Genomic DNA, 20,150 nt, shown 5'->3' with positions numbered 1-20,150 from the left:
CACACTAGCGGGACACACAGCTGAGAGACTTGGAACTTGACCTCTAGGGTATGTTCTGGGCTGAAGCATAATTAAGGTGTGCAGAGATCCATAATAGGAGGTCTAACTCGAGTGGTGATAGAGAGTGACCACCCAGCGTTGCAGTTGGTACTCGGTATCTTTCAGTGAAAGAGCTTCGGCGAGCCCTCTCTTACTCTCATGTCACGTGGTTAAGGAGTCACAGACATGACATGGCCTCCAGGGGGAATGAGAAAAGGTTGAAGCAAACATAGCACGATGTACACAGCAGTGATGGGGACTGATCAAGCATGCATGTAGGAGTTTTGTCTAGGCGACAAGAAATGGAGGCCCTCAGTTCTGTTGGGTAGCAACCAGCGGACAGACATTTTCAGTCCTCTGGATTTGGGGCATGCACAGAAGCCGGGACCTTCTGGGGCCTGTCCGACGTGGTGGAGGCCCATGGGCAAATCCCCGAGAACATAAATCACAGCCAAGTCAACAGCCAGACGCTACCGATTTCTTACAGTTTTATTTGCCATTTATATCCCCAGTAAAGCTGGCAAACATGCAGAAACAGCTAGAGGAAACAGCTGAGTCTCAACCTGGTTTGAACCCCTGGGTCCATCCACTGCTCGACTTGTCCATTTGCACAGGGATAAATCCTTTTGAAAGTTTTTTTGTTTGGCTGCAGCTAGTTCGAAGTTTCTATTATTTGCCACCAAATGAGAAGAAAATGTGTTATTATTAGAGCCTTATCCAGTGGAAAGGAGCAGGTGTAACCCCTTCTCTGAATGCAGATGTAGAAGGGCCGGTGTCACACGGGGGTCCAAGGCGGAAAGGCCATGCTGAAAAATCAGAAGGAGAAGCAAACAGACGTGGGCTTTGAGGTCGTCAGCAGAGGGCTTTAGACCATCTACAGTATCCCCATGCTTGCCCTCAGACCTGGGATATGAAGGTAATCATAAACGTAAACAAAACCTATACATTGTATCTGGTTAAACTGTTGCACAGGTTGGGGATGGGGGTAGAAAGTGAGAGTAAGAAAACAAGGTGGGCAAAAAATAGATGAAGTCTCTCTCTCCCTTTAAAAAAAAGTAAGCAAAAGACACACATCCATCAAAGCTTCAGAAAGAAAAATGATCAACATAGGAGTTTCTAGGACATCTGCATTGAGACGGTATTCATGCCCACTCGAACACCCTCTTATTCAACCTGTATGTTGGCAGGGAAACTCGGCTGCAGACTGGTGCGCCTGAGGGTCCTTGCTGAAGTGTCAGGAGGACGGTTGTCCTCAGGTGGGACCCTTGCAAGATATGTCGATGATATCCACCAACGGCGCAAGGAGGGAATGTGGCCAGGAGCCGTCTGCGAATGCCGGTGATGAGGAGAGCACCCGCGCCTTCGGGAGGGCGTCTGAGTGTTAAGGATCAACGGGAATGTCAGGTGTGAAGAGTTTGGCTCTCCGTCTGCAAAACCGAGTCCTTTTATAGTCGCCTTCACAATTAACAGAGAGGTGCCCTTCTTCCCATGTCTGGTAAGCATTTTTTCCCCCAGACAGGCACAAGGATGCACTAGCCCCCTTTCAGGCAAAATCCAGTAGTTCTCCTCACTGCTCTGAAAAGTAGGCCAAGTGAATAGCACACAGCTCCCATGTCTCAGGCTTCCTGCTAGGTGTCTCCAAGAAAATGGGGTGCCGGTGAGAATTCAGCAGGGTCTGCTGATAGCACCCCCCCCACATCCCTTTAAACTGACATCTAGGATCCCAGATTCAACAGGAACTACTTATTCCCAAGTCTGCATTGTGATGGTGATCGCTGCTGTTCTACCTAAATTCTACTGTGCCCTTCCTCCTGCCTGAGGCAGCAGTGGTCCCAGGTCAAACCACCCTCCCGGACTCACACAGTTCTTGTCATTCAGAACAGGTAGACATTCTGAGTATAATTAAGGGACATACTTCTCTGGTCCTGACCCTTTCCCCTGATGCCTGGGGTCCTGTTGGCATCATGATGTTGCCATCCCAGTCCTGGGTGCCCTTTCTCTGGATTTCTTCTTCAGGGGCAACCTTTCAATGTGGGGACATGCCCAAGTGATACAGTAGACAAGTGTCTGATTCTTGACATCCTTCATGAAGTCACTCTAACTCTGCTTCATTATTAAAGTTCTTTCTTTGGCCTCTTGTTCGTTAGCATAAGATTTTTGCTGGGTTATCAGTCTGCTCGTTCCCCTCTTCCTGAACATCCCATTTGTTTACATGATTTATTACTCTGTGATTGCTACGCAGACATCTGTGTAACTTCTGCACGAGCCGGAACCGAAGCTCATTCTTCAGGCACCAGATACGCAGTAGAAAGTTTACACTGGCAAACAAGCTACCTGTGGGGGGAGGGGATGCAGCGAGGCAGTAACGCAGATCTGGGTTTTAACGATGCGTCCACCTTGATGAATGCCCGTGGATCAGAGCTCTCTCTTGCCAGCTGGGTAAACTCTAGCACATTTTTCTGATGTATATTCATGAAGATCGTTCCAGCATCTGTGCATTTTATCTACCTCGACAACTTTGAGGAGCTCCAGTCGCTTTGTAGGAAACCCGTGAAGGGAATATTTTCGGGTGCACTGAGCATTTGGGGACCATCGTTTGAATTTTGGCACACGAGGAAGCAGAAGACGGACATGCCTGCTGGCGCCCAGGAAGGCTTGAGAAGAAGTCACGACAGCCCCATGGCAGCCCTGTAGCTGAAATGCCTGCCTTGATGCTAAGTGGTTGCTTGGCACCAAGCCCCTCCCTCTGGGCTGCCAGTGAACCCACAAGTCTCGGTTCGAGGCTGATGCCCGTCTCAGCACCGTATGGATAATACTTTTTCAAAGCATAGTTCTGCTTGTTTTACTTTACAGATGCATTTCACTCCTCCTTGAAATCATACCCGTGAGGATCAGATGATGAAATCGAGGCATCATAGAAAGTCATTTAGCGTCAGAATCGTTCGTGACAACGATGACCTCACCGCAGGATCAGTACGCCTGCTTTCAACTCCTCAAACACCCCCGCACCGAGCGGAGTCTGCTGTCTGTCCGAGAAGGTGGCCTTTGTTCCGTTGAAGCACCCAAAGCAGCCACGGAGGGCTGGCACGGAGGCCCCACTGGGATATGGTGACAGATGTTTGCAAGTGGGACTCATGCCCCGAGGGCTGAGGTTTTCCAGTCGTGCAGCCATGACTCCCGTTCCACACCGCTCCCGGGTGTCCGTCGATGAGAGGAATGGACCGCCCGGTGGTCAGTACCCTTCGCAGCTGCATTTCATGATAAACACGCACGTGCCAAGATTCCCTGGTGTGTGCGTTGGTGTCCAGCATGGCCAGGGGTAGGGGGGTGGTCTGTGGAAAAGTGGCAGGAAGATCCAGCCACCAGCCCCAAGGGATGCTTCTTGCCAGCTGGAGGAAGGCAGAGAGATCCTAATCCTGCCAGTCTCCAGATGTAGGCGCCTGGAGACCTCAGACCACTGGGGTGTCCAAGGGGGTTGAACACGGAGGTCTGAGTGGGCACCATGCTTTCGTCACAGAAAGGAGAAATGATACAGCATTGGTCGTGTGCACCACGGGCCCTCCAAGTGGCCAGCATGGGGCCATGGACCCCAGGCTCCTCTCTTGTGGAAACAAAGGCTCTGTCTCCTTCCTTCGGCGGCAACTCTCCTGGGGGCAGGGGCTGGCCAGGTGCCCTATGACCACACACTTAGCAAAACGCTAGGAAGCTCGCTGAGTGCCCAGAATAGGAGAATAGTATCTCCTTAATACGGAAGAAGAATCTGGACCAGGGGACCCTCAGCACTTGGTCCTCAGATAAGGAACATTCCAGGCTCAGGGTGCTGCCTGGGGCCACAGGTCACGGTGGTGGCTTCCCCAGCAAACTCTGGAGGTGGGAGGATGCGTTATCCCTCAGAGCCTTCTCTCAAGCCTCTGACACCGATGGGTGTGGGGGACACTTACCCGGTGGCCTTCCCAAATCGGCGTGGTCATTAGTGGTCGAACTGGTCCTTACTTGTCTCTTCGTTGAACGCTGGGCGGCGTTAAGCCTCGTCACGGTTATCGACCAACTTGCGTTCAAAGCATTGTAGTCAATTTGATTTTTAAATTTCTCACCATGTAATTGGTGAGACTCAACAATTGGTGAATGACTGACCCGGGGCTCGAACCTTGATCTCCCAGCACCTGTGCCCACGCCCCTTCCCACGCCCATTCACCCCGTGCCCAGTAGCTGATGAGTGGGAAGTCGGTGGGCGAGGATGCTCCTCCCAGCAGCCACGTGCAGTCCAGGACGAGCTCGCTGCCTTTTAGCACATTCGGAACATGCAGTCTGTTTTGTTGCTTTTGGTCATTTAAGATTATTTGATTGGTGACCTGTTGCTGGCACTGTGTCAGATAGCGTACCATGGTCTGCTTGGGCTGCTGTCACAAAATGCTACAGCGCAGGGATTGCTTACAGACACAGACACTCATCCCTCGCCGTCTGGAGGCTGGAAGTCCCAGCTCCGGGCGCCCGCAGGCTCTGTCCGGTCACGGTGAGAACCGTCTCCAGGTTGTAGACGGAGGGCCGTCCTCTCTCTGCATCCTCCCCTGGTGGAAGGGGCGAGGGGCTCCCTGCGGTCTCCTTTATGAGGGCACCAGTCCCGTCCCAAGAGTGCCACCTTCCTGACCTCGTCGCCTCCCAGAGGCTCCACCTCCTTCTACCGTCCCCTGGAAGGTGAAGATCTGAGGGGCACCAGCAGCCGATAGCAATGAGGAAAGTGTGGAATTCACACTGGAAAAGCCTCTAGCCCTTCAGGATTCCACGAAGCATTCGGCAGAGCACAGACCCCCCTGGCAGTCCGGGGGCAGGGTATACACACCTTCCATCATTCCCTCCGCTTTTCCTGGAGGCTTGACGTGTTTCATAATAAGTTGTTAAAAAACGTGCGCTCCCCGGGCCTGGCTGTGCCCTGGGAAGAACTTGTCTGTGACCAAAGTAAACCTTCCTTTCCTCACCGTGACACACACGAGGAACGCTACATTGTATAATTGCAACAAGTAAGAAGATGAATCCATAAAGCGCGGGTCACCCTCCGTGATCATTCGTTCGTACCTTCCCCAGAAGCTTACTGAGCACCTGCCATGTGCCCAGCATTGCACCTCAGGATACACACGCCGGGTGTCGTCTCGTGCCTGTGCTGAAGGGAGAGAGAAATGAGACACTCTTGTCGGCCATGAGTCTGTGATTTGGCTGGAGGCCAAGAGGTGCCTACACGTTATTGCAACTCCCATGAGACCCGCCCGCACAGACAAAGACAGGCTAGATGCACACAGCTCAGTGGCAAAGGCAGCACGGGGCTGGGGTGCCCTGATCCCACATTGTCACATCCGACTGCCTTGCTAGGCAATCCCAGTCGAAGGCTGGGCTCCCCGGAAGGGGGTGAGGGGATACGTACAGCACTCGGGCATAGACAGGTCACACAGTAGGAAGATCACCTCATTTTCATTCTTTCCCAGCCATTCTGATTACCTTCCGGACCAAGGGTCTGTTTGAGAGTAGGGTGTCTTTAAATCCTAATATTTGGTTACCTGGTTTTCCAAAGTAAAGTGCAAGTCAGAGGTAAAGCCTTTGGCAGGCAAGAGTATCTAGTTAGAATTAATAAGGCTGCTTTAATTTCTTCTTGGTCATGTTTATGGCTGCCTTCTCTTTATGGCAAACGACACCAGCTTTCACGCAACAGTGGCGCAATAAAGCTTCCTTTCAAAATGAATGCATTTAAGGAAAGAAAGCAAGTCAATTTAATAAAAAAAAAAAAAAATACTCAGTCTGCATAATAGCACTGGTGGCGTGCAGACAGAGCAAACATCAGATTCCAGAATGACTGAAGTAAAACAGCCAGGAGCCAGACTCTTGACTGAGATAAAAATTACTCCTTGGAGAAAGGATACATTGCAGACAGGGCGGGGTTTAGAACAACAGCTGGAAGGGCACGCTGGCATCTCTCCCTGTGTCAGGGTGAACCCCACGAGAGGAACAGGACAGGCTGTGGGTTTGTGTTTGTGTGTGGCAACTTGAGCCCTGGGGAGCAGTGGGTCTTCATCACGCAGCTTCACCTACTTTGGACCTGAGATTACAGTTAAATGACCTGGGTGGGGTCCGCTTGGGGCCGTGGCCGCGCGCTGATTGCACTCTCCGTCCCAGGGACATTGATGTCCTGTGGCCAGTCCGTGCCAGCCTGGTCTCACGGCCAGGCGAGTGGATGAACACTTGGCAGGCACATGGCTGTTTCAGATAAAGAAATCACCGCCGCAGCATTTTCCAGAAGAAATTGCGGGAAACCAAAGCCTGAAATGTATTGTCGACAGCCCCTGCTAATTCCCGACTCTTAATCAGTTTGACGTGGCACCTGCCTTCACCACAGCGTGGGAAACAATAAGGCCAGGAACGTGTTTGTGGCTCATCCCCACTCAGAAGGCAGGCGGGGCTGAGCTCCCCAGGAGCAGAGATCTGAGAAACGGTCGTAGATCGGAAGCGGGCTTGAAGCATCGGTTAATAGGAACCGTCATCTGGGAGATGATCGTGGTACCCGCAGCAGGGCAGGGATCCTGTCTCTTGTCATTCATGGCTATACTTTCCACATCGGGTGGTGCATAGCCTTCTCCATAAGTACCTCTGGATGAACAGGGAAGTCATTTCTGCACGGGAATCAGCAGGGTAGCTAAGGTGTGGAGATCCAGTGCCCCTGGGGGCCAGGATGGGCAAAGCTTGAACACCACTGGTGTTGCAGCTCCGGGTCTGAGCCCTGGGAGGACTGACCGAGCCCCACCCTATCCTACCCCAGGTCCCTGCTTTCTCGGTGTCCTCAAGGGGTGGGTGTCTTGCTGCACCACCCATGTCTCTTCACACTGTGATGAGTTTCTGCCCCCACCAGCTACGAGGAGGGTGACAGCCAATACCTGTGGACCAAGTCCCTCCTTTTCTAGACTTGTCCTGAGTGGCCTCCAAGATCCTGCCCCTTTCATAGGCCCCCCCCCATGTCCAGTGACTGGTGGACACAGCTGTATTCTACAAGGCTCAGGCCCTGGTCTCAATTTGGAGCAACCCTAAAGGACCACCCAGCTCCATAGCTACCCAGGGGTCCCATCCCTGTGACTGCATCACAGTTTTGCTTGCTTCCCCCATTCCATCCTGCTTCTGTCCTTCCCCTACAGATGTTTTCCTGATAACGCAACTCAACAGAGTTCCATCTCAGAGTCCACATGGCGGGAAACCTGACTTCCACCACCTGAGAATAAGAATGCCTTGTGCAGGCTATGCTGGGAGTTTTTCTGTGAATGATTTATTTGGCTGAACTCTAGTCCTCACGTTGAAGGGGACAGAGGCACAACCCATGCTGGCCTAAGCCTAAAAGGCAATTGATTGACTCATAAACTGAAAAATGCAGGCAGAGGGCTTCAGGCACAACTGGATCCAGGAGTTCTTGTGCTGACTCCTGTCATCCCTTTCCCTACATTTCAGTCGTAGGCACACACCCCAGGCAGTGGAAAGATAGCCTCCAGGAATGGCTTAGACTCTAGTATTTTGGATTCTGAAAGAAAATATCTTTCCCTTGTCCATTCAGAAAAAAATTAAATTCTGAGATTTCGATCATTGCTGTCATTTGGGCCTCATGGCCAAATCAAAAGCAGTCCCGGTGCACAAAGAGTATGAAATAATGCTTCTTGACCGGCCTGTCTTCTATGCTCCTTTCTGCATCGGGAGATGAGGGGACATGTGCAGTCTTTTACCCATGTGGAGGGTGAGGAGGGGCGGCTGCCCAGCGGGGGAGAAAGAGTGACTAAGGATGGGGAAACGGAGATGTGAGATATGGCTGGAACAGGGAGCAAGTGAGGAAGGAGGGAGGCCTGGGGTCGAGAGGAGACGGGGAGGGAGGGAGGCTGGGGGAGGGTACCAAGGACCGTCAGAGCGAGTCGTGGGATGAGTCATTGCTCAGCTTGGCTTTGATCTTTTCATATTTATCGTCAGATCAGAGAGCATGTAAAGCAGTTTTGATGATACCAGAATGGACTTAACGGTTCACATACTAGAGCTCGGCAATGCCCACAGATCTGAAGCAGGGGGAGACAGGTAACCTTGAGACTCCTGCCGCCGAAACACATCCGTATCTTAGGTGGTGGTCGTCCCCAGGAAGCAGGCTTCAGCATGCAGACCTGTACGTGCAGGAAGTCTGGGGAACATGCCCCCGGGAAATGCTTGGGCAGGAAGCAGGTTTGGGCATATCTGATGTGGTTTCAACAAAGTCTCAGCCCATCCCAAGAAGAGTGGGGAGATGCTGCCCTGACTTGTCATTAGACAGGGTCTTCTGCTTGGGAGGGAGAGTCACCTGGGACAGGTGGCTCTCTGCGGCTGGGACAGTGCCCAGAGCTCATCTGCCCCTGTGGCTCCAGGCAGCTGGGAATGGGGGCTGGGCAGGACCTCCAGGGTCCCTGAGAGTCTCCACACACAGCAGGGTGAAGAAAGAGCAGGAAAGAGGAAAGCCTTTAGGTCACAAGTGAAATGCACTGGACTCTTCCCTGTGCTAGTCTGGGCTACATTCAAGGACAGGAAGACCCCAGTCCTACCCACCTGCAGCTTATGGGAGGTTGGGTGTGGGTGCTGCCGTCGTCAACCAGCAAATGCACGTCCCGTGCTCTGCATGTGCCGCACCTGGCCTTTTCCAGAAGCCCATTCCTTGTCGGTGCGTACCGCTCCAGAGGCACCATGGCAGCTGCGAGGAGCACAGGCGCGGACTCAGAGGACGTTCTGGGTCCCAGCTCGAGGGTCTCAGTGTGGGGAGCTGTTCAGGGACTCGCTCGAGTTGGGAAGGAGAAGTGTCTTGGGACTCTTACACCCAGGGTCCCGACAACAACTACAGCAGGTGTCTGTCGGGACAGACGCAGAGCCAGACATCTCTGGCATGCTGCTCATGGACCCCGTCTCTGCGCTTCCTGCTCTGCTCTGAATCACAAAGGCTGATGGCTGCAAATTCCGTGTTTGAGGCTGCCTCATCCACTGCGTGCTGTGTGGCCAGTGGAGGACACGTTCAGGACATTTGAGAGAGGGGGAGGAGATCCCAGGCTCCTTGCCACCCTCCCTGTCTCTCTGCTGGGGCAGCAACACACTCAGGTCCCCTCTGTGGCTCTGTCTCCCACCAGACAGCCTCTGCTGTGGTCCCAGACCCTGTGGGGGCTCCAGTTTCTGGGTCTGATCAGACTACGCCCCGCCTTGGCTGGCTCCATCCCTGGAGACCTGAGCTGAACCCTGCCATCCCCAAGCCTGCATGCCCTTGTCCCTTCTCTGCTGTTGCATTTTTCTTGCTCTTGCAGTTTTTACTGAAATGTGCTGCCTATACAGGTAAATTCACATACTTTTATGCAAGCGAGGAATCATCCAACATCTTTTAAACTAGTCCCTTGGATTACATTCAGTCGCTGAAACTCCAGACAGAGACTGTTTCTCTGGTTGGACTCGGAGCCTGTATAATCCCTCATCAGGGCTGGCCAAATTAGATCTCGGAGAGAGTTGGTAAATACACTACTGGTGGAGGCAAATCGCAGTCCAGATCTTCGCACGTGCAAGCCATGGCTTTGCTGTCTGTAGTCGATCCTACTGTGGATTTCAGACTTGCATTCTGTCCACTGAAAGCCCTCAGTCTCCATCATCAAAGGGTCTTTCGATACACGTCGCCCACCCATCCAGACGTCCCGCCTCTGTATGGAATTGTTCCTGAGATTTGAGTGGCTTGCAGTTGTGGGGGGTTGGAGAGGAAGCTGGAGGGTCCCCTGGCTGTCACCCCATCAAGCCCGCGGACACCTGCAGGTGCGTTTCGGGTCTGCCCCGCCCTCAGCTGAGTGTCTGTACAGGAGTCTCCTGGGTCGTGATGTGGGTCCGATGGAGACCCACCTTGCATGCTCCGTGCTTCTGGGGGACTCAGGAGACCATGTCACTGAGCCTAGAGTAGCTCCGCCCTGTTGTCCCATCATCCTCACCATCACACCACACAGCCCTTCCCTGTCTGGGTTCAGCTTCTTCATCAGAAACAAGCCACCGTCTCTTGGCTCTTCACCTTCTGGCTCTCCCCCTTGGCGGCGGTGGCACCCCCTCCCTGAGGCCCGGCGGCGGAGACTGGCCCATGGTCTCTGCTCTTTCCTTGCTTTCCTTTCAAAAACCCATTTTGCTCCTCCTTAACGAGCACTTCATTCTCCAGAACAGGACGCTTCCCTGTTGCATCGTTATGGAAACTCCAAAATCTATTACGTCCTCTGTCCACAGGAGTCCCTTCTGTCTTCCACGTTAGCTACATTTTGCTTAAATCCACTTCAGTCACGAAAGACCCCAAAGTCTTGGAGACTGCTGACAGCAGAAGCTTGCCGGTGGCTCTCACTTTTTGTGTGTGTCTGGCCAGGTGTGACTCTGTGTCCCCTCCTTTTCATTCAGGGACAAGCCCAAAGGAGCTGCCACTCTCCGGGACGTATTCTCTTGGAGACGAGGGAGAAGAAAGATCATGAAACCACACAATAATTCCTTAAGCTCCTTCTCATTTCATGGGCTGAAGGAAGTCACATGCCCAAGCCTGATGTGCTCGGTGGGAAACCATCACCCTAAGAAGGGGAGGGACAGCCCATAGTGGGAACAGAAGGTGAACTTACTCTTTCCAGCATTTCGGAGCCTGGGAAGCAGTGTGTGTTTGCTGCTGCCCTGAACCTTAAGGAGAGAGTAGACTCGCATGTGCTTGAATGGTGGGACAGCTGGACACAGACCAAAGGGTACACGGTGGGGGAAACCAAGCCACTGTTTTAAAAATACGGTCTCACCATAGATGGAGGCAGGATATTAACCATCCGGTGTTTGGACCGACCTTACCCTTGTTGAGAGGGAAGTTAGCCCAGACAGAAGCTGTCTTACCACTTCTTAGGCCCCAAAAGAAAAGATCTTTTGCCAGAGGGAAACCCAATGAACTCCTTGCGTTTTCAGTCTGGGTATTTATACTAATTTCCGTTTATCCGGTAATTCCCGGAGTCCCACACCCCGCCGCGGTGCCTCGCTGCCTGACTTCCTGCCCCGCGTTAGTGGGAGGGAAGTCCTCGGAGGAAGTTGTGAATCCTGAAGCAATTGGTCTATTTTTAAACCTACGCCAGGCATGAAACCCAGGGATTCGGAAGCGGAAGGAGCAGCCAGAAGCTACTGCAAAAGCAATTGCCTCGAGGACGGCCGTGGAAGGCTTTCCAGGTGGTTCCATATGGCTGGCGCTCTATACCTAGCACTGATGAGTAACGGATCCTGAGAACCCGCCGCCTGCCTTGAAATTCTGTCTGCGCTGCCCGTCCCCTTCCATTGAAATGTGTTTCTATGCAACACCTAATTGACTGGTACTAAAAGGACATTTTAAAAATCATCAGGTTCCAGCATATACAGTAAAAGCATGAGCGGCTTGAGTGCGCGTCACGACGAAATGTCACATATGCACGGAGGCACGGTCCCTGCCTTCCAGGTCTGCGCACAGAACATTCCCATCGTCCCATGAGGCGCCCCCATGGCTCCGTGCCAGCGCCCGCCCCCCACCGAACACGGCAGTCCTCCTGACCTCTCCCCACCCCCGGAAGCTGGCATGCCTCAGGTCGGTGACGTCACACAGGATATGCTCACCTGCGTCTGCCTCTCGGCCTCATCCCGGAGCTTTACCGATGCTACTGCCCAGACGAGCGTCTTTGCATGCGGGTGGCTGGGTGGGAGCCGTGTGTGAATGTGCCGTTCGTGATTTATCCATCCTATGGAGGGAGACTTGGGCTGTTCCCAGTGCTGACCGACATCTCCCTGCCCCTGCAGCGGACGAGAGTCCCCTTACTCCCCAGCCTCACCAACTCTCGGCATCGTCAGAGGGTCTTTTGAAAAAATTAAGCTTAATCTTCTTGAAAGACACAGATGACCCCATTTCCCTTCTTTTGGAACCCTTTTAAAGGGGGATGGGGAGAAATTCAGGAGCATTGCAGAGCCGAAGGGTGCAATCAGACAGACAAGGGGAGTCTGCATTGAGAGATTATTTGAGTTGCAGAAAACAGAGCAAGTGATATTTCTTACCTACCTGAGGCTACGACGCAAGGTCTAGAGCTAATAAGGAACGAGAAAAGCGTCACTGGGGATATTTTGATGGGAAAGCCGACTGGAGCAGCACTCCTGGAATTCTTTCCAGAATACTGGAACGGGGGGCCTGGACGGATGGGAGGATCTCGTGTGTCGTAGGTATGAGCTCCCTTAGGATGAAACATTCTGCTTAGAAGAGGAGGTCTAGCAACAAGAGAGACAGAGCCCCTCACACCGAGATCTCTCCTGCTGAGGGACGAGACAGGTTAGTGGGGTCTGGGAGTTGTAGCAGGTGGTGGTGACCCACCTAGGGGCACCTGGGGGGCAGCTCAGTTGGTGATGCGTCCGACTTGATTTCAGCTCAGATCAGGACCTCAGGGTTGTGAGATCGAGCCCCCGTATCGGGCTCTGTGCTCAGCACAGAATCTGTTCGAGATTCTCCCTCTCCTTCCCCCTCGGCACCTCCCCCCACCTTTCTCTCTTAAGTAAATAAACAAATCTTAAACAAAAAGAAAAAAAGGAGCCTTAACTGTGGAGCCAGTTACCCTAAGACTAAATCCTGACTCGGCCCCTTGCCGGGTGAATGCCCTTGGCCGACTTTGTTAGTTTCTGTGCTTCCGTGCCCTTCTCTGGACACGAAGACAATCACTGTGCTTCCTCGTGGGTCCTTGTAGAAAATCAGTGCTTTGTTATGTGTAAAACTCACAGCAGCGCTGGATGGTGGAGGCTGGCTGTCGGCCTCGGCGGGAGGTGCACTAAGAGGGGTGTGCGTGGCTGCCTTGTTTGAGGTGGGGACACAGGAGGCTCCCAGAGGGGGAAGCCCAGAGATGAATTGAGAGTTGTCTGGGCGACACCGAGAGAAGGACATCTCCAGAGGCTGGTGTGGGAGGAAGCCAGGAGACGAGCTACCAGAGGTAGAGTGGATTTGGGCATCACAGTCACTCACTCACAGTGGCCAGCAGAGCAGTGTGACCTGGGGGAGCGGGGCAGGTGGGGACGGCAGGGAGGCGTGGCATGCATGGCTGTGGCCATGGCAACCCTCCCATGGGATGGTGCTGGGGTCTCACTCTGGGACACTCAGCATTTTCTGCTGGTCAGAAACAGCATGTGCCCTGGGCCACCAGCTCTGCAATGTCGTGTTCCCTGCAATTTTGGGAGGATTGACCCCAAGTCTGGTTTTCCTCCTCCGGGAGATTGTGTGTGCTGCTGAGCCTTCGCTTCCTGGTTAAGTCAGTCCCCGTGGAGTCCTTGTGTTTGTACTAAAGATTCTGACCTATGCACTGCATTAAAAAAAGGAAAAAGTAAGTGCACGCTGTAGTGGGCAGGAATCATCCCTACGCTTGCATACACGATGTGTCAGAGAGCATGCAGGTCGATAAATCGAGGTAACGAAGTTACACCTGTGGCCCAGTAGGACTTCATCACCAGGGCTGGGAGAGGTCCTCGCCAATGCTGCAATATCTGAGCAGAGACCCAAGTGAGCTGTGCTTACGTGGGGGAAAGCCAGTGAGCACAGAAGGGTGGCCTAGGCAAAGGCCCTGGGGTAGGATTGTGGTTAGTATATTCAGGTAAAAAGCAAGGAGGCTAGTGGGAGATGGAGCAGAGGAGCCACACGGAGTGACCAAGCCCAAGGACCAGACCGTATGGGGAGGGCGTAAGCTCCATCCTGAGCGAGGTGGGAAACCAGTGGAGGTTTCTAGCAGAGGACGGCCACGCTTAGAGTCGGTCTGGCTGCTGCTGGAGCCGTGGAACACAGGGGCTCAAAGGCGGAGGTGGGATGACCAGTGAGGCTGTTGCAGCAATTCAGGAGGGGGTGTAGATGGGGCAGGCTGCGGCTGGAAGCAGATCTGGTTTGTGAAGTGGAGCTGGCGTGGGATCCGGTACCCAAAGGAGTCCCGTGTGCATCCCAGCAGTGGGCCAGGTATGTGCTCCAGGGGCCCTCGTGGAACTGGCTTCCCAACGCAGGGTCCTTACCTGGTGGCCATCCTCAGCGGGCCGTTCCAGGGACCAGTCCTCGCCTGTTTCTGCAGCACGGACAGCACAGTTGTCACAGAATTCTGTCACTCATCCCCCCTTCTGCACCAGCCACTTGCTGGTTTCTGTGGAGGTGCTGCACCCCGACGCCCGATGGAGGGGCTCACTCTTCCTCCAGAGCCTTTGGGGCAGGACCCCATGGCTGGCTGGCTCAGCGGTGTCACATCCCAATGAGCTGTCCAGGGTAGCTGATGGCCACGTCCACACTTGGTCAGCCATGGGCCACGAGCCTCTGGTTCCAGCAGGGAATGTTCCAGCAATTGCTGAGGACAGGAATGCATTGTCCTGTGGGGCTCTCCCATGGAGTAAGTCCTAGCTGCTGAGAGGGGACAGCAGTCCCATTGAGAGAAAACATCCACACCCTGTGTTCCGTAAAAAACACCATGCATCCCGAAGGCAAATACCGTTTTCTCCCAGCTTTCCTGAGCATGTAACGTGGAGCATTGATCATGGCTAATATGTTTCTCTGCCAAAACTCCATTTGCTCCTAGGGCTAGAAAGATACGTGAAAATCAGAGTTTCCATTTGAATCTTCTCCAGCATGTAGAAGCCATGGGATTTCTCCTCGAACCATTAGCACATGTTAAGAATTCTCGAGCATGCCTCATATGAACCACAACGTTGTAGACTAGAAACATGCAAATTCGCAGCCTGCACGTCTCTTTGGTCCTTCATCTCTAAATTTCACACTTGCGCCCGGCAGGATTTTCTGTTTTGTTTTTTCGTTTGTATCTTTGTTTTTGAAAGCAAAGGCGTTTTTGAATGTTTCATTAAGAAGATGCTCTCGGGTTGTGACATATCTGTAGGCACACCCGGTTGCTGAATTATCCAGTTTAAACACGGGTTTATAAATTCACACAAAAGAATCAGACTTCTCACTCCTGAACTGCACGACTAGACTTGACCCTGCCTCTCCCTGGTGTCCTTTCTTGTTCTTTTGTGTATCACATATATGAAAACATTTACTGATATAGATACAATTTTACAGAAGCTTCAGTGGCCTGTGCAGAGATTTCCATCCGTCCTGGGGACAATTGAAAAGGCTGAGTGGTAGCGGGGAGACAGGACAGGGAAGGTGGGGGTCACTCAGCAGGTCCTCGCGCCTGAAGTCTGTGAATAGAGCAGCTCGAGGGAAAACACCCCTTGGTGTGAAGTCAGCCTCCCTCCCGATGGTATCTCAGTGACATTAAGAGCCACTATTTTATTTCCCTCCTGTAGGCACTGTACAAGATTTATCTTATCCCAGAAATAAAAAATAAAAAATAAAGAAAAGAAAAACCAAAGTACGCTTACGTTTACCTATTTTTTGCAAAAGCTGGAGGCACGGTAAGCAAGCAGAGGGTGAGTCCTGGGGTGGGTGAGCGTGCCTCCCGGGTGCCCTGAGCCTCTCTCTGTGTCTTCCCACCCACGCCTCTCTGTCCTTACCCAGGTCGGGGCTCGGAGTCACACGGAGGAGAAACATTTCAGCGGGGGTGTGGTGAAGTGGGGCTAGCACGGGTGGGCCGGCGTGCACGCCTCTCCCACAGGCTCTCACGGATGCCTCCCCAGGGTGCTGTGCGGTTAGTTCCCACTCTCATGTCGCGTGAGCAACCCAGCTTCAGTGGGAGGGACGTGCGTCACTTTCGAGGACTCGGGTTTCTAAGTGAGACAGTGCATTCTGCTCCTGACAAGCCGTGGATCTCGGGGAGGGAGATACGCGTGCCTGAGCCATGCCACAAACACAGAGCCGGTGCTCCCATGCCTGCTAGACCCCGACTGTGCGACTGGCCTTGAGCGAAGCCCTTAGCCTCTCTGTGCCTCAGTTTCCCCCCTGAACAGTGGGTGGGACTAGAACTTGCCCTACATGATGGTGGTGGGGTTTAAATTTAGTTAATATATGTCATGCGCATAGCAGAGGCCCCGGCGCAGAGTGAGTGCCACGTGTGGCTGCCGACGTGATCATTATTATTACATCATGGTTGCCGTTGGTGTTGTTTATAAAGCCATGCTCCTTCCAGTATTTTAGTAGCTTGAGACAGGATTGGAGAGTGACTGTGTTCGGCATCTCCACATGATGGAAGACATTTCTCAGATCATTCTTGGGCCACTGGAGGCTGAGATGACCTAAAGAGACAAGAAGGTACAGCTCAGGCTCGCTGCAGCCCTATCTCCCTTACCCCCTCCTTATTACAGAATCTCGGCTTTGGGTGGTGGACTAATGGTCTCAGCTAATAAGTTGACATTTCTGAGCCTCCTTTGCTGGTAGGTGTGGTCATATCAAACAGTTCCTGGGAGGTTCTGCAAAGACTTTGGTTTTCTGCTCAGGGAGCTGGCCTTCTCCGTCTTGTTCTCTTCTTGGTAATTTCCCTATTTGAACTATTGATGTGAAGAGAGGAGTGGGGGCAGCCGTCTTGTGACCACGAGGTAGTCATGGGAGGAAGGCCACTTGCTCTGGACTCATAGCCATTCGAAAAAAATGGTTTCAGTTACAAGCAATTGAACACAATTTCTCACCCATTCCACGATTGCCCTTCAGTGGTTCTGGCCGGAGAGGTGGGTGTCCTTGTACTGCCGTTTCATGGGTCCCTGCGGATCCTGTGCCCCTCACAGGGTAGCAGCTCATTCTTCCTCCTGGCTCGTGCCAAGTGCCACACTCCTCTCCCACAGATCTCACAGTACAACACGAGGGAGTCACTTGTCCCCTGTACCAGCCACTGCCTGGTGACACCAGGGAATTGGCCTCATGCTTCCAAACATTTGTCCCCAAGTCTGTAGAGTTCACATGAGTCTTACGCACAATAAAGCCAGAAATGATCTCAGCAGGTGCCTGTCCTTGGAAAGTGCTTGGTCAATGTCAGCTGGGGAAACCGAGCCCACCGTATCCTTAAAACGGACTCACTTGTACTTACTGACTCTGCCAAGGTAGGAACGAAGCTCCATCTCCGAGAAAAGGGTAGGAAGAAGACGTATCAGTGGGAAGGTGATCTCTTCACTCCTGACACCATCTTGTTCATTATTGGTCTGATCCATCTGTCCTGTTTCCACAGCATTTCTCATAGGAGGTTACGTCCATAATGTCAATTAGAATGAAGTCAGCCAGAGCGGAAAAGCTTCTGTTACAATGGCACCAAAGTAGAGATTACAAAGCACAGACTCGAAATACAAGGCGTGTGTCAAAACAGGACGCTCCTGCGTTGCTGGCGAAAGGAAGGTGGTGCGCTCTGGAGAACACTGGCAGTTTCTTAAAGCATTAAACATACGAAGGGTCGTGCAGCCCGTTCCAGCCCTGGGCAGGGGCCCTCACACCAACAAGCTCTGACACCAGCTGGTGGCCTACAGTTCAACTCTACCCTGACCCCGTGCACTCGCAGGTGGCGTCAGATCCCACAGGCGAGGGAGGAGCTCAGTCCCATGGGACGTTCCCCCCACAACTCCCTTAACCACCACCCTCCCCCCGCCTCCAACCACCACTCTCCCCTCCCCCCACTGCAGTGCCAGTCCCAGGTCCAGGCCGTCTGTCACCTGTGCTTCTGATGGACCCGCTACAAACTTTGGGATTGATGAATTCACCGCAGCTGCTCACAGAGCTCAGAAAACCCATACGTTTACTCAGTAGTTTCCCAATCTGTTACAAAGGATGTTAAAAGAAAGGAAGAAACCGCCAGATAGGGAGAGACCTAGAGTGAGTCCCCCAAAGAAAGAGCCTTTGTCCCCATGGAGCTTGGGACACCCATGGCGTTACTGGAAGCATTCTGGTTCCCCAGCCTGGAAGCTGTCCAGACCCCCTCCTACGGGGTTCTTATGGGGCTGCCATTACACAGGCACAATCAATGAAGTCACTGGTCATTGGTGACCAACTCAACCTCCAGCCTCTCTGCCCTCCCGGAAAGCAGGGTGAGGCGGGACGTTCCAACGCTCTGCTCAGGTCTGCTCCCCAGCAACCAACCTGCACTCATCATCAGGGTGGTCCAGGGCTAACCCCTTAAGATAAACACGGCTGTGGAGCAGAGGGGCTGGATTTGAGGAACAAGACTCCTGCTTCACCTCCCGGCTCTACAACGATGTCAGGAACTGAGGACAGGGGACTGAATCCTGTAGCAAAGACGCCATTGCTCTCATGGTCAGGGTCTCTGGGAGCTGGCAGCCGGGAACAGGGGCGAAGACCAAGCATGACGAAGAGATAGATTGTGGTCATCTAGCTGAGCAGACATGTCCTTCTTAAAAACCCACATGTCCCATGGGACTCAGCAGTTACAGTGCTGTCTCCCCCAGAGACATGGCGTCATGTGTCCGTGCAAAGCCTTGCACACGAGTGTGCTTGGCACCATCACTCACAATGCCGCAAAGCTGACAAGCATTGTGCTCCCGTCCGTACAGCACAGCCCTGCTCAGTGGCGGAAAGGAGAGACGGCTGGCATGCTTCCAATGGGCAGATACTGTGAAAAGTGAAAGAAGCCAACACAAGAGACCACTGGCTTTGTGGTCCCATTTATAGGAAATATCCAGAAAAGGCCAATCTGCAGACAGGAAGGAGGTTCAGGAAAGAATTGGGGACTGGCCATAAATGGGTGCGTGTAGTCTCACGAGGATGATGAAAATACTGATCTATGAGAAGATGCAGGATCTATGATCGATGCAGTATCGATCTGTGTAAAAAAAAAACTGATCAGCGATGTTGGTTGCACGGCTTGGGAAATTAATGCCCAGGAAATGGTTGGACTAAATTACATTGAAAAGATACCCAGATAGGGATGCCTGGGTGGCTCAGTGGATTAAGCCGCTGCCTTCGGCTCAGGTCATGATCTCAGGGTCCTGGGATCGAGCCCCGCATCGGGCTCCCTGCTCAGCGGGGAGCCTGCTTCCTCCTTTCTCTCTGCCTGCCTCTGTGATCTCCGTCTGTCAAATAAATAAATAAAATCTTTAAAAAAAAAAAAAAAAGAAAAGATACCTGGATAATGTTAACTCTTCACAGGGTTTCAACGTCAAGGAGTCTTCCTGTGATTGGGAGGCGCATCACTGGAGAGCGGGCGGGATGCCAGGGGGGAGGGGATGTCACGAGGGCGTGGAGAACGTCCGTGCGGAGCCAGGATCAGTGTGGGACGAGGGGCAGCGAGGGATGGGGGTCGTTGTGTGTGTGACCAGCATGCCAGCCCCAACACCCACCGCCTCTGTGCCTGGTGTGAATTCAGAAGAAAACCAAGACTTTCTTGGTAAACTTCATGGCAAAAAGGATGTTATTCCTGCTTATGGAAGTTTTGCCATAGACCGTCGTCGACAGAAATAAAGAAGACTGACATGTCGGGGCATCTGGGTGGCTCCAGCATTGGGCATCCCGTTTGGTTCAGCTCAGGTCATGATCTCAGGGTCGTGGGATCGAGCCCCGCATCGGGCTCTCTGCTGGGCACAGAGTCTGCTTGAGATTCTCTCTTTCCCTCACTCACTCTCTCCTCTCTCTCTCACTCTCAGGTAAATAAATAAAATCTTAAAAAAAAAAAAAAAAAAAGACCCAACATGTAGCTTCTTGTAAAGCGAATCATCCACACAGAGAGTTGCTCCTAGATTTTATTATTATTATTATTATTTAACTGTCATTAGTACCAAACAAATATAATACTCCTGGAAAACAGTACATCTTTGTAGAGATGATAAAAACAAAGCTGGGAAAACTTTATGTAATTTCCTAAAAATGTCAAATATTTTCTCAAACCTGCCCGGGAGAGCTACCCATGAGGCCGGTATAAATGGAAGGGATTTCAGACTTATCATCCGTTTGGCTTTAATAAATTGAATTCCATGCCCTAATTTTCTCCAGTTGGAAGATATATATTAAAACATTGGGATACAGTGGCCTTTCCTTGTCAAAAGTTGTGACATATTCTTATTTCAAGTGCACAGATATTATCATCAATAATACTGGAAGTTAATGTTTATTTATGAAGGTGTTCTGTAGGTCTCTGGCCATGGTAGGGTACTAGGGTCCTCTGCCGATGGCCACCCCGGTTTCTGTGTCCCGTCCG

The 20,150-nt window shown here is 52.4% G+C and overlaps 1 protein-coding gene across 1 annotated transcript in view; it reads left to right on the top strand.

Moving 5' to 3' along the window:
• Positions 1-20,150, top strand: part of TMEM132D (transmembrane protein 132D) — a 568,943-nt gene that overhangs the window by 321,500 nt on the left and 227,293 nt on the right. The gene's annotated exons all lie outside the window — the stretch shown is intronic.

The sequence above is a fragment of the Mustela lutreola genome, chromosome 11, assembly GCF_030435805.1.
Source record: "Mustela lutreola isolate mMusLut2 chromosome 11, mMusLut2.pri, whole genome shotgun sequence".
NCBI classification, from domain to species: domain Eukaryota; kingdom Metazoa; phylum Chordata; class Mammalia; order Carnivora; family Mustelidae; genus Mustela; species Mustela lutreola.
This window is presented reverse-complemented; position numbering and strand designations above follow the sequence as displayed.